The sequence below is a fragment of the Eublepharis macularius genome, chromosome 2 (genome assembly GCF_028583425.1).
Source record: "Eublepharis macularius isolate TG4126 chromosome 2, MPM_Emac_v1.0, whole genome shotgun sequence".
Taxonomy (NCBI): Eukaryota; Metazoa; Chordata; class Lepidosauria; order Squamata; family Eublepharidae; genus Eublepharis; species Eublepharis macularius.
This window is the reverse complement of record NC_072791.1, coordinates 37,033,409-37,047,320: the sequence shown is the minus strand read 5'-3', so window position 1 is coordinate 37,047,320 and position 13,912 is coordinate 37,033,409. Positions and strand designations below refer to the sequence as shown.

The following is a 13,912-nucleotide window of genomic DNA, read 5'->3' as shown; positions in this document are numbered from 1 at the left end:
CCCAAAATCCAAGTCCAGGGCCAGATTACTCAATCCAGAAGCACAGTCCAAAAGAAGCATAAATTCATAGTGCGTAGCCAGGTAACATATTCTGAAATTAAGGCCCAAGATTCAGGCAGCAAGAGTACAAGAGCTTTGCTACAAGTAGTTCAGGCAACTAATAAGCTCATCATTAAAATTACAAACAAATCAATCCCCCACTGGCTACAGCCTCACTGTACCTTATATAGGGGACTTCCTCTACAGCTGGTCTGGGTCCTTTTTAGTCCCCTTTCTAAAGCTGAGTCCATGAAGAGTAATGGGGAACAGATAGGATTGCCAGATCCCCTTATCCTCCTAGCAGGAGGGGGGGGGCATCTGGCACTTACCAGGCTTGATCTCCTTGGTTGATCTTCCGGAAATGACATCATCATGTCTGTCGGTGGGTATGCTCCCACACTTAACATAGGCCAACGGGTACGATGATGTTACTTGAGGAAGTGACATCGTGGCCAGTGGAGCATGCCTGTTGCGCATTTGCCCAGGAGGCCTTTTTCCTCCCGGGCCCATTCCCTGGACTATTTCCTCCCACTAGCCAGGTGAGTGGCAGTGGGATGCAGAGGCTAGGAGGAGAAAATCCCCTGTCCCCACTGGGGGACCTGGCAACCCTAGACCCGGATCCTGTAATAACTTAAGTCTCTTCAGGGTAGGCATGTCATTCCCCCACCTGGGGCGAGGGATCTCCTGCTCCCACCCTTCGCCCCCTGTGCCCACTTACTTGCCAGCAGGGAAGCGTGCTCCCTGGAGCAACTCCGGTTGGTGTGGTGTGCCCTTAGGCAGCACGGCGCACTCTTGTGCCCACAGTTCCCACGTGTGAAACAAGGACCCGGGGCTCAGCAAGGTAGGTGCTGGGCTCCCAATCTCCTGCCGGGGGAATCAACGACCTGGCAACCGTACTCTACAGTGAAAGCCTCAGAGTGAAGGCCTCAGGCTGCCAGGTGTGCACTCATGTACCAGATCCCTAGCTCTTGTCTTCTCTGCCCCTGGGGTCCTTCGGGACCTTGTGGCAGGTCTGGCAGCAGGTAAGTTCATGCTTTGGTCTCCTGGCTTGCTGGTTCTGGGGGCAGCCCTGATGCTGGCTGAGGGTCCCTTTGGGAGGGTCCTGAGGAACCTGCATCATGAGAGGGTCTGCCAAGGTGGAACTTGGGGGCAGGTTATCTTCCTCCTCTGATGAACAGTCATCTTCTCACTTGATACCAGAGCAATCTATAACAGTTTGTCTGCAATAGAAGAGCGAGTACAGTAGCTCCTTAAAGACCAATTATTTCCAGGGAAGAAGCTTTTGAAAGTCAGCACTCCCTTCATCAGACAAAGAGACCTTTGATTCTCGAAAGCTTATACCAGGGAAATCTTGTTGGTCTTTAAGATAAATACAATACTATTTTAAAATCTGTTAGCCAATTGCCGAATCCCCCAGGAAGCAGTGCAGGAAGCAGTCCCTGGAGTAACCAGACACTGATTAGTAGGAGACTTACGCATGAGATGAGGCCTTACAGCGCAAGCCTACAAAGGGGAGTAGAGAGCCTTGGCCCTCCCTACAGGCAATTCCTACAAAGGCCAAGTGGTGATAGCAGGTATAGGAGAGAAGGAGAAAAAAATCCCTTCTGGGGATTGGGAGAGCCGAGTGAGTGGCATATATCAGCCAGGCAGAGACTTGAACTACCACTGCTGCTCAGACATCTTGGAAGATAAAATGGGACAGTGCCTGTGAGACAGTGGGTTTGTTCTGCCACATTAAGGTAGCAGTTACCACAGGCGTAATGTGCATGTTAAGGATTTTCCTTTGAAAACAGTCTACCTGTTAATAGAAGTGAAACATATTTAATCTTTGGTGTGTAATCAATACTTCCTTCTCTGCAGGTAGTGACAGGACCCTGTTCCCTTTGCTGCCTTGGCATCCCTCATAATTAACTAGTCAAGTGTACTAATCATTTCTTGCTCTTGCCAGGCTCTTTGACTGCCGACACATATCATATTTCATGTCTGCAATATCAGTATCATGCAAAACAAGCATTGATACTTGGAAGGCGCTTGAACTTATGCCTTGTAGAGTATTATTTTAATAAAAAATGTTTACACATGAGTGAAACGTCAACACTATTGTCGTTCCTTGCCTAGGGGACATGCATGAATTCTATCCTGTCCTTCCAAACAGTCACATCAAGCCTTAATGTTAGGAAATCTTCTCTCCATTTCCCACACTTAGGCAAAATTGAAATGGAAGTCAGATTTCTTCCTGGCTTGCCCTGCTCATACTGTTCTTAATAAATTTCTCTTGTTATTTCTAGGCCAATTGTTGTAATTGTGTTTTCGTTGGCTTTCAACATTATATTTCATCTCCAGATGGTCTACAGTTTGGCTTGTTGGCTTTTCCCCAAATGCAAAAATAGGAATATTACACCATTTCCCTTCAATTGCCCCCTCCCCCCATATATACATATTTGTCAATGGAGAGTCTTTAAGATTCTACCTCATGGGACACTTGATATCTCAATTATTTCATTGTGGGGTAAAATCCTCAGGGAGATCTTATTTTTCACTCTAGACTTAACAATCTGCTGGCAGTATATGGATGTATTCATTGGGATTTTGTGACATCATCTTCTAAAACGTTTGGCTGTTGAGATTTTGTTTTGCTTTCCAGGATGGATTTAAAGGACAAGGATGCCCTAGGCAGCGCCACATAATAAGGCTCCAGAGTTCTCTGACCCATTTGGCACTTCTTTTCTCTCTCTGATCTTATATAGACACACACACACAAGCAGGCATTCATCTCTCATACTACAATAGAGCAGTCATTCTGTGGACATTGGGGCAGGTTGCCACTACTAAAATGCCCCTATGACTAGAAACACAGATGACTATTGTCACATGACAAGAAACCAATTGGCACAACACTGTAGGGAATTTTAAATGAGTTCAGTGTCCACAGATAGATACGAAGGCCTCCTGCTGTGGCTTTCCTCTACTTCTCTGAGGTACCCTTTCTTTACACACACATCAGCCCTTTACACTGGTATCTTATGTGTATGAGGCTGTATCATTACAGCACCTACTATGCAATTCTTTTAACTAGAGATGATGGGGATTGAACCTGGGATCTTTTGTATGCAAAGCAGATACCCTAGCACAGAGCCAAGGCCTTTTTCCTGTGATTCTATGAACTGGTGTCAGGAATAAAGGGGGAAAGGACAAGGCCCTGCAGCACAGGAAGAGAAATACATATACATTTCTTCTTCATTTGAAAGTATAACAGCTATGGAGCCCTGTCTCTATGGCCTGGTGACCTTCTGGAATAACAACTTATATTGAATCAGTCCATCAAGTTCAGCATTGCCTACTCAGACTTACACCAGCTCTCTGGTGTCTCAGACAGAGGTCTTCCCCATCATCTACTGCCTGATCCTTTTTAACTGGAGTTGATGGAGATTGAACCAGAGAGCTGCTAGCATGCAAAGCAGAGGCTCATCCACTGAACCACAGCCCCTCCCCAAACCTAAGCACGGCCACTGCATCAATATATGCCACTGGATGGCACTTGGCACAGCAGATTTTGCTTAAGATGTTTTTCAGGGATGCTTGCAGAATTCTCAGCCACCACATTTCTGCACTGAATTGGATCTGCCACTCATCAGCATGGCACACCGAAACAGATTTGACTTCACTCTTCCCCTCTCTTCTCTTATTCCAGCATAGTTTGGGAAACAGTGTGTGACTGCAATATTTATTTAGCCAAATGCATACAGCCTTGGGTAGCTAAAATGTGTATTCAAATAAGGGGGGGGGGGGGTAGCAGGCCAGAGGAACAGAATCCATATGAGCAGATGATAATTAAAAAACTAGAGGAAGGGGTAGGTATTCCTCCCTAGTGATTATAATTCTCAGTCAAATGCCAATAATTCAATACAGAAAATGGTAAACGGGTAATTTCCAAAAATTGTCACAATTCTCTCATTGTTATTACACATTAGAATTGGTTTTGCAGCAAGTTTAAAATTTGAGCTGCAGAGAGGTGATTGTGGAAGAAAATGTTTAGTCCTAAATAACTATTTGGGCTAAAATCAGTTATAGATGCATGCTTTCTATCAGTTTCAGTGGACCTCATATATGCATAGCCACGAGCAAGATGTCAGAATAAAAGTGTTGGTTTATATAATTAAACTTGAATGACCCTGAATGTTTTTCTTTTTAAGCGCACTTTATTGCATACCAGAATTTTCCGTCTTTCTGCTGGATGATTGTTTTAAGTTCCAGCACACACCTGGGTCTTTTCATCTCCCTCACCCCACCATAATCAATATTAAGTGTGTCTGTAAAGAAAAGGTAGCCTCAAAGGCAAATCAAAACATGACAAAGCCATCACTACTATTCTGAGAGGAAAGATCTTACAAGCCAAATTTTATTCACAGGAATAAGAATGCGTTAGATTTTGTTACTCTGCAGATATATTGTTTCAGTTTTTGAATGGTGCCGTTTACTCTGTGTCTAGTCCTATGGATTGGGTGAGGAGAGCACCTTCACTGGCTTACATTTAGGAAGGCATGTCACACAGTCTTATGTCAGAGAGCATTTGGTGGAGGGTAATTTGTTTTGGCAGATGCGGTGGTCCTGACTCAGTTCTGCTATGTTTGTCAATCCTATGTGTTTTCTGTTCTTGGCCATTTCCACACACGTTGAATAATGCACTTTCAATGCACTTTCGCAGTCCTTTGGAAGTGGATTTTTTGTTCCACACATGGAAAATCAGTTTCAAATGTTCACAAAAGAGTATGGAAAGTGGATTATCCAACGTGTGTGGAAGCAGCCCTTGTGTATTTTAAATTGTGTCTGCTTTTAAATTTGTAATTTGTGTATCTTAATATGTGTTTTGTTAGCTAGACTATTATAAGTTGTGTCCTTAAACCCTGGTTGCTGCATTGCTAGCCACCTTGAGTCTGAGGAGTTAAGTTAGGACAGAAAAGATGTAAATAAATATGACATCATTCCAATATGAGACTTATAAACATGGTAATTATCCTCCTTGAGAATGCTGATGAATCCACATAGTACTGAAATATTCCAGTGTTCATTGGGTGAGCTAAACCAAATAACTGAAATGATAGTGGGATGGTAGCAGCCTGATAACTATATAACCCTCCAGTTTGGATAAAGAGAATTCCCCCCCCCCGCCCCTTTCCAGAATACTATAACGGGATGTTTTCCAATTATGTTTTTGAGCAGCAAATTCAGGAAAGAAATTATTTCTTTGTAAATTTCATAATTAATGGATGAAATTCATTTACTCAAAATGGCTTTAAAGGGAGACTAACAAATTCATGGAATAAATGGACTTACAGATCCGTGGAGAGGGAATGTGCCTCATTGGCAGAGCATGTGCTTTGTATGTACATGGTTCCAGGTTAAACCCATGGCATCTCTTGTTTTAAAAAGGTTCAAGTAATAGGTGATGTGAAAGACATCAACCTGACCCTGGAATGTTGCTGCCAGCAAAAGAAGACCTTGATAGACTAAGATCTGATTCAGTAGAAGGCAGCTTTATGTGTTGAAATCCAATGATACGGAAATTGTGACTTCTAGAGCAAAAGGCACCATTCAAACGCTTGAATAATAAAATAGCTGCAATCTAGCATGGTCTATTAGATTTTGTGTCCTAAGAACTAAATTTGACTGATAAGACTGATGTTGTCAAGTGGTAATTGCTGGTTTGATTCGTTTTTTGAGGATTTTTTCTTTATAGCCAGATAGGGCTGCCAGACCCTCGGTGGGGGAGGGGGATCCCCCACCCCCACCCCTACTTACCTGGCCAGCGGGGGGGGCGTACACCTTCCATGTGCACCCCCCCGCGGTAATGCGTGCCCCCGCGCACAGCAGCCGCTAGGATCAGGCCTGTTTTGGCCTGGATCAGGGTCCCTGTGGAGTGCGGGAGCATTCCTGCACTCCACAGGGGCGCACAACGGACCTGATCCGCGTCAAAACGGGCTAAATCCGTGCCCAAAAGGGCGCAGATCGGGCCCGTTTTGGCGTGGATTGGGCCCGTTGTGGGCCCCTACGGAGCGCAGGAACGATCCTGCGCTCTGCAGGGGCCCAAAATGGGCCCAATCCATGCCAAAATGGACCCGATCCGCACCCATTTTGGCATGGATCGGGCCCGTTTTGGGCTGGTGCCAAGTGCAGGAGTGTTCCTGCACTCCGCAGCAGCCCCCAACGGCGCAATCCAGGGGCTGCGTGATGACGTCACTTCACAGAAGTGACGTCATCACGCTTGCAGGAGAGTGCGCGCGCGTGAAGCGCACGCGCACCCTCCCCCCAGGTAAGAGCCAGGCCCCAATCTCCCGCTGGGAGATTGAGGGGGCCTGGTAACCCTATAGCCATATCAAACATTGATTAAAAGAAAAGATAGTTGTATCACCACAGTCATTGGCCATTATGTCCAAATAGAACTTCCATGTTTAGAGGCAAGACACATTTTGTGAGAGGCACAGGGCAGCTGGGAAACACTGATGTCTTCATGTCCAGCTTCTAGGATTCTCAGAAGCATTTGGTCGGTGACTGTAGAGAGACAGGATGCTGAACTAGATTACTAATGTGAAGTAATGATGAGAGTGTCAGACCAGGATTTGGGAGAGCATTGTTTGAATTGCCACTCTGCTGTGGAGGCCTGCTGAGTGACATTGGGCCAGTCACATCCAGATTTGTTTTGAGAACAAAATAGAGGCAAAAAGAAAGTTGTAAACTGCTTTGGGCCCCAATTTGGGAAGAAGACAGGATATAAGTAAGTAAGTAAATAAGTAAGTCCATCCAACTAGTTCTGCTGATGTTATATATTTATTTTTTATTTATTATTAATTGCCTTTCTACCTTATGGCACTCAAGGTGGTTTATAATGCAAAGAGCACAACAAACATAAAAACACATTTCCTTGTTTGCCCAGAAGTTTCTTTCAGAGAGAAATGAGAATACTAGTCCCCTGGAGATGTCTCAAGGCTACTGTAGATCTCTTTCTCACACATTCCAAAGACATGTTGAATGGCAAGTGAAAATACATCCCCGCTACATACTTCAGAGGTCTCCAATTGTTTTTGGAACAGGTCTGGACCCCCTCCAAAAGGCAGCACGTCTGTTTTCAAGTGGTTTCAAATTGTTTGCTGAAGGAACCATTATATAACACAGAAAAGACTTTTCAGACCACCTTGGATAATCTCAAACACAACACTTCCCAAGTTCACCTATTGCCTGCAATTTGATGATTACACAACAAATGTTGAGTCATCAAGAGATGGAAAACCAGGCGATATAGATTCTTGTGTGAACCAGCCCCAAGAGGGAACTAAGTGCCTACTGACACAACTGCAGTTCTTAGACTTTCAATTCAGCTTATTTTCACTGAGTATGGTACAATCCTGGCCAGAAAATAAAAGCGTACGACCATGCACCCACCAAGAAGAGATTTGAATTAGCCCTAAATAACAGAATTTGCACAGCAGGATTGTTCAACTAACTCTCTATGCAAACAAAATCTATATTGTAAGAAAATATCTGTTAATGTTGGACTGCTATTGGGATTGCGGTTGTTCATGTGGTACAAAGAGGGGCTGAAAATGAATGAATGTAGCAAAACGCAAGGACAGAGTGGAGGGACTGACTACATAAATCACATTATTAGTTTGGGGCTGTTTTCTGACAGAATCAAGTAGTGCAAAGTACAACTAATGACTTCTCTCCCTTAGAGGGCTGCAAACATTTTTACCAGAGATACTGTTGGTTAAATCCACAAAGCCAAAAAGTGCTGGGCCTTGACAGATGAAGTGCAAAGGGAACCAAACTCAGCAAAAATATTGATTCAAGCCACTCACAGCAAGGAAGATATGGAAAACCTGACCATAACTCTTAATTACAATAACGGTGGGATTGTATCACGTGAAGGGACATTAACTGACTGGCTGATGGAGGCTGCAGTGCTAGGTAAATTGTGGAAAGTTTAATTTGAGAACATGTTTGATGAATCCAATTTCTGACCTGACCTAGTAATGATTATGAAAATATGGTATTTGGATGTGCACAGACATGCACACACAGAATTATAGATGTTCTTGCCAAAACGGAGTCTCTTAAAAATCAGGAATGCTCATATATTACTGAGTTGCCCGAGAAGTGGAAAATCTGTCCTACTTTGTAAACCGCAAACTGAAATAAGAAGAGAAATCTCTAACAACTTTCACATAAAATCTGAAGTAAAAAAAAAATCTGTCCATTTCAGATGTTTTCTTTAAATTTAACAAGTTCAGTCTCAGAAACAGACTTTCAGAATCAGTGTTTTGAAGTACTGTTTATTTTGTTATGCTGCAAAATAGTATGCATTTTTGGGAGGATCAATAAAATTGACACTATACTGCCAGAAAAAGATTAATTCAATTATTTTCTGGTGAGAAGAGTTGAAATCAAAATTATTCTAATCAATTTTTGACAACTATAGTAGCATATTTGTTTATAAAAAGCTAAGATAAACCTATCAGCACAGTTACCAAGGACTATGGATTTTAAAGGATGAAGAGATGCTTTTTTGGAATGCGTAGACCACTTCTAGGGAAATCAATCCAGTTACATTTTATAAAGTACTGCTTGATTATGCCAGGAGTCATAGGATAATAGGTGGCCTATGTTCTTCTATCCTCTCTGGAGCTATCAGGTTTATAGGTTGTGACCCCTAAAGCATGACCTACCAGCATAAACCTCTCTCCACACATGTTCAGGGATACACTTTACAGAGTTGTTGTGGCTGGGGACTGAACGTTGTTTTCTAGGTGTATGTATATGTATGTATTTCTTCCCTCGGACAGTCACCATTTGTTCAGTAGGGTTAGCCAGAAACAAGGAATTGACTTTTATTGAACATTTAACACAACAGTGGAGTGATTCGTGAAAATATATTCGATGTGGTCCATGTTGGAAGGACCAATGGGAAAGGCCCTTATTGCTGACCAGTCCAGGAATAATTGAAGACTATCCTAGGATTTCACCAACAGGAAGCCAATTCCAAGTTCCACAAAAAAATAATTAGTTATATTGTCGAAGGCTTTCACGGCCGGAGAACGATGGTTGTTGTGGATTTTCTGGGCTGTATAGCCGTGGTCTTGGCATTGAAGTTCCTGACGTTTCACCAGCAGCTGTGACTGGCATCTTCAGAGGTGTAGCACCAAAAGACAGAGAACTACACAGCTGCTGGCGAAATGTCAGGAACTACAATGCCAAGACCATGGCTATACAGCCCGGAAAATCCACAACAACCAAATAATTAGTTGTTTTGTTTCTCTGTCATACAGTATGATAAAACACATATACCTCTTTTGCCTTGAAGGTATTTGACATATGACAAAAGCCAATGATGAAAATTTCTATGCTCTTTTAAAATATATATATAACCATTTAAAAAAGAGGTCATACATCAGCAATTTATTGTATCCTAGTCTTCTTGCATATGCAGACACAATATTGGTGCACCTGTATCCTACCGAAACTTAAACCTAATATTCAAGGGATACAATCCTAGCAGTGAAGTTTAACTGTGACCTACTTTTGTGAACCTGGGGATTCTAGTTGTAGTCAAAATAATCATCATCATAATAATCCCAAGGTAGAGTTACTATACCAGCAGGTTATTAAAATACTGCTCAACCCTTATCACCAGGAAATTCATTTAATTATTTGGTAAACATACTTTTCTATTGGCTACATGTTGATTGCTTTCTAATCTATAGCAAGGAAAATGTAATGACAGGCAAGAAAAAGTTCAGCCCTTAGTTTGGGGGTAGTTTGGTGATAGTCATGCAGTTCACTTGTTCACACATATTTGCCTTCGCAGCAAAATTGAAAAGAATTATTATCTCAGCCATGCAGACAATCAAGAGTAGCTGCTGAATTTGGATTATAGAAAGAACTGTGTGTATGTTGTGGGAATTCAGGAGTAGTACAGGCAGAGAATGTAGAGTTTGGTAGAGGTTTGCATTTCTTTTGTTATTAATTACCATCATTATAAAATGGGGTATTCTGTAATTATCATAATTAATATGAAAATGAAACAAAATGAAACTATATAGTGTATAGTAGATGTGCATTTCCTTTTGTTATCAATTACAATAATTACAAAAATGGGATGTTCAACAATTATCATAATTATAAAAACAAAACAAATTCCCCATCTAAACAGCCTATAATGGGGGAAAAAACACAAATGATTTTACATCATTTTGTTCTGATTTCTTTTATTATTGCAGTCTCTGCCTCTATTGCTTTTGCTTTCACAAGGCAGACAGCATTTTCCTAATAAGGGCATAGTAAAAATGTTTATTAGGGGGAGGTGGGAGATAAAGTCTGGACTTGCTTGATTGGCTACAAGCAATAGTCACTAGGATTACATATACCTGAGAGGCATTCTAGTCCTGAAGGATATGGGCCAGGATGGCTTCCCTCTCCTCCCAATGCCTGTCCAAATTTTCCATTGTAGCCTGTGCTCCCCAGCTAGCCTGCTGCTCTCCAAACCTTATTCCTCCATTCAGGAAAATCTACCCATAGGCCCTCCTACTGCTGCCTGCCAGATGCCTTACCCTCATGGTGCCACCAAATGTCCTTGCTTTGTCAGTCTGCCTCCTGTGCTACTTTTCTTCAGAGCTAAGTGGTTGCAGTGTTTTCTGTGCTACTGTTTAGAATCTTTCCTGTCAATTCTTCCAGAGACTTTAACACGGATGCCTTTGTTTGCTAAAATGGCTTTATTCTATTTGTCTAAAATTTGACATTCTGGGGGTCATAGGGGAGTACTACAATCCTTCTGAGTTTTGTCCAGTTTGCATGGGAAATCATGAAGGTAAAGATCTGAGAAAAAGGGGAAGGGGAAGGGTCTTCAATTGAAACCAATGGAAAATAATAATGAAATAGAAGTATGAGAATGAAACAATAACTAAAGAAACAATAATAAGACAAAACCATCCCCCCAAACCCCCCAATAATGAAACAGTCACTTTTGGAATTAATAACAAAAATGAAAGAAAGGAAACTAATATACATACGTGTTTAAGTCTAGTCTACAATGAACCCCTCCACATACACTTTTCTTTCATTGTGTTCTAGTTTCTTTTATTATTGACAGTCTCTGAATCTATTCGTTTCACCAGCATTTTCATAATAAAAGGCAGAGAGAGCACAGAGTGCTTTGGGGGTAGGGAAGTGGCTTTCTTGATTGACTGCAAGTTGTAGCCACTAGTTTTACATACACATGAGAGATATTCCAGTCCTGAAGGATATGAGGTGGGGTATTGCCTTTCTCACTCCTCCCAATGCCTGCCCTGCTGTGCCAAATTTTCCTTTGCTTTCTGCACTCTTTTGCTTGCCTGCTGCTCTTCAAATCTTATGTGGCATCCAAGCAAATCTACCTCAGTGTCTTCCGGCTGTTGCTTGCCTGCCCAAATACCTTATTCTCTCTGAGCCATCCAATGCCCTTGCCTGGACAGTCTATCTCTTCCTTGCACTACTGTTCTTCACACTCTATGGCTGCAGTGCCTTTCTGTGCTGCTCTTTGGAATCTTTCCTATCAATTCTCCCATAGACTTTAATGTTAAACATGGATAATTTTTGTTGCCTCAAAAAGGCTGGGGAAGCTTTATTCTATTTGCCTAAAATTTGGTGATGTGTGTTTCCTTGAGAGCTTTGCCCAATTTGGATGGAAAACCATGAAGTTACAAACCCGAGAAAGGGGATGGATTTTTCATTGAAACCAATGGGAAATTACAAAGCAGAATTGTGAAAATGAACACACAATAATGAAAGAAACAATAATGAAATAAAACCATAGACGACAAGCCAATAATACAATTCCCTTTTGGAATTAATAACAAGACCAAAACAAATGCCCATGCAAAAGGCTAATATTTAGTACAGAAATTCAATGCTTCAGAATCTCTACTAGCATTTTTTTTAAAAAAAAAACTCAACCTAGCTCTGTGTCCATCAAATTCTAAAGTCTTCCTCCAGCCTAAGGAGCCTTCCTCTTGGTGAGCAGAGAGATAGGATACAAGTAGGATCCCCTGTTCCCAGCTCTCATTGCCTGCCACCACTCTGAGCAGCAGGAAAAAAACAAAAATAATGGTTGTTAGGCCTATGGTGTGATGTCACTTCAAATGAAAACCTGGAAGTGACTGTTACAGCCAAGGGGCAACTTCCTTCATGCCCTCCTGGTCATATTTTCCTTTGCTACCTGCCACCACCAAATGTATAGGCTCTGACCCTCACCAGCCATTTGGAAACTGTTGAATCACTTTTGACACAGCTTTGTTTTTAACCAAATAAAGATCTTTATTATATTACATTAGAATATAAAATACAGAGAGGGCACAACATGTAGGAAGGTATATCTCACTAAGGCTAACAGTTAAATATAAAAAGGAAAGAAAATTACTAATCTCTATCTACACCACCTGAGAATTGCTAGTTTCCTTAGCATCCTTCAGATGGATGTACATCTTTTTGGAGTCAAGGGATGGTAGAGACAAACAATTCTTCAACCTCCCCCGCCAGTTTCCAGATGAACAACATCACGCAAAAGACTGCAGATTTTTTAAAATGCTTCCTCTGAGAGGCAGATCCCTCCCTTCTCCTGAGTTAGGATCAGCCTCCCTCCAAGCTCCATAGCATCCCAACCTCTAGTCACCTAGGGATCCCAGGCTTTACAATGCCATCAAAAGGCTAGAAAAACATCATTCTCTCCATCACAGGGGTGACAATTAGAACAAATGTCCAGGCCTCTTTTATTTTCCTTCTTCCTTAGCTTTCCGAGGGCCTAAGTCAGAAAGTGAATTAAAGGCTAATGATATTTAAAGACTCGTTTGATATTTCTTTAGCATAGTCCTCTCTATTGTTTTCTTACAGAGTTTCTGGCAATTCCTCCAGAGGCATGATGCCACTGATAGAGAGGTGTGATGCCATGTTTCTAGTCTCTATGAAGTTATGAAACTATGTAAACAATGCATGTTGTAACTTGTCATGTATCTGTGTATTGGGTATATGTGAGAGAGGAATGATCCAATTTAACTAATGAGAGAAGTTTCACAAGCACTGCAGTCTGTACAAAATTTGGAAATAAAAAAGGGACAATCAGGGTTTCCTAAGGCATCAGTTCCCTTGTGGAGAAAAATTTGGAGATTTTCAGTTTATTGTTGTTGTTGTTGTTGTTGTTGTTGTTGTTGTTAATTACATTTCTAACTCACCTTTCCCAGGGCTCAGGGCGAGGTACAACCATTATACAAATACAATATAAAAACAATGGTTCATATCATAATTGAGGAAAATTTCAAAATTATCCCTAGTTACCTCCACTGTTTCTGGATGGGGTAAGTTATTCCTCCTCCTTTATGGGGGGCAGGTCCCTCAACAGTTGTGAAGGCAGAATCTCAGCTTCTCAACTGATAACATGTTGTGAGCCCTCTTTTTATACTGTTTTTGTCTTTGGTCTAAGAGCAGCCAAACCAGAATAAATGATGCAAAATAAAACAAATCATTAAAGCTAGATCAATGTGTAGAACAGATTACTTGATGGCTATTAGCCTTAATGATTAACTGGAACCTACGTGTTCTGAAGCAATGATGCTCATTTCTCATGAACCATGACGAATTTTATCCTGGTTCGCTTGATTTGTATTTCAGTTTGTCATTGCAGACAGCCTGGCAATGATCAATCAGTTTCCTAGGCAATGGGGAGGATGGGCTCTCTGCAGACCTTCTGCTGACCCAGAAGTGATGTTTTCACAAATTGAATGAACCAGTTTGTGAACCGGGGCAAGTTCGTGAAAGTTTGTGGTTTGTGGATCGTGAAACGCGACGAACCATG

The 13,912-nt window shown here is 41.8% G+C and overlaps 1 long non-coding RNA gene across 1 annotated transcript in view; it reads right to left on the bottom strand.

Annotated features, from left to right (window-relative positions):
* LOC129323735 (uncharacterized) overlaps positions 1-13,479 on the bottom strand; it is a 45,837-nt gene extending 32,358 nt beyond the window's left edge. Inside the window, exon 1 of the long non-coding RNA XR_008596479.1 lies at positions 13,396-13,479. This is a non-coding gene — a long non-coding RNA (uncharacterized LOC129323735). The remainder of the gene's footprint in view (positions 1-13,395) is intronic.
* Between the last annotated feature and the right edge of the window lie 433 nt (positions 13,480-13,912).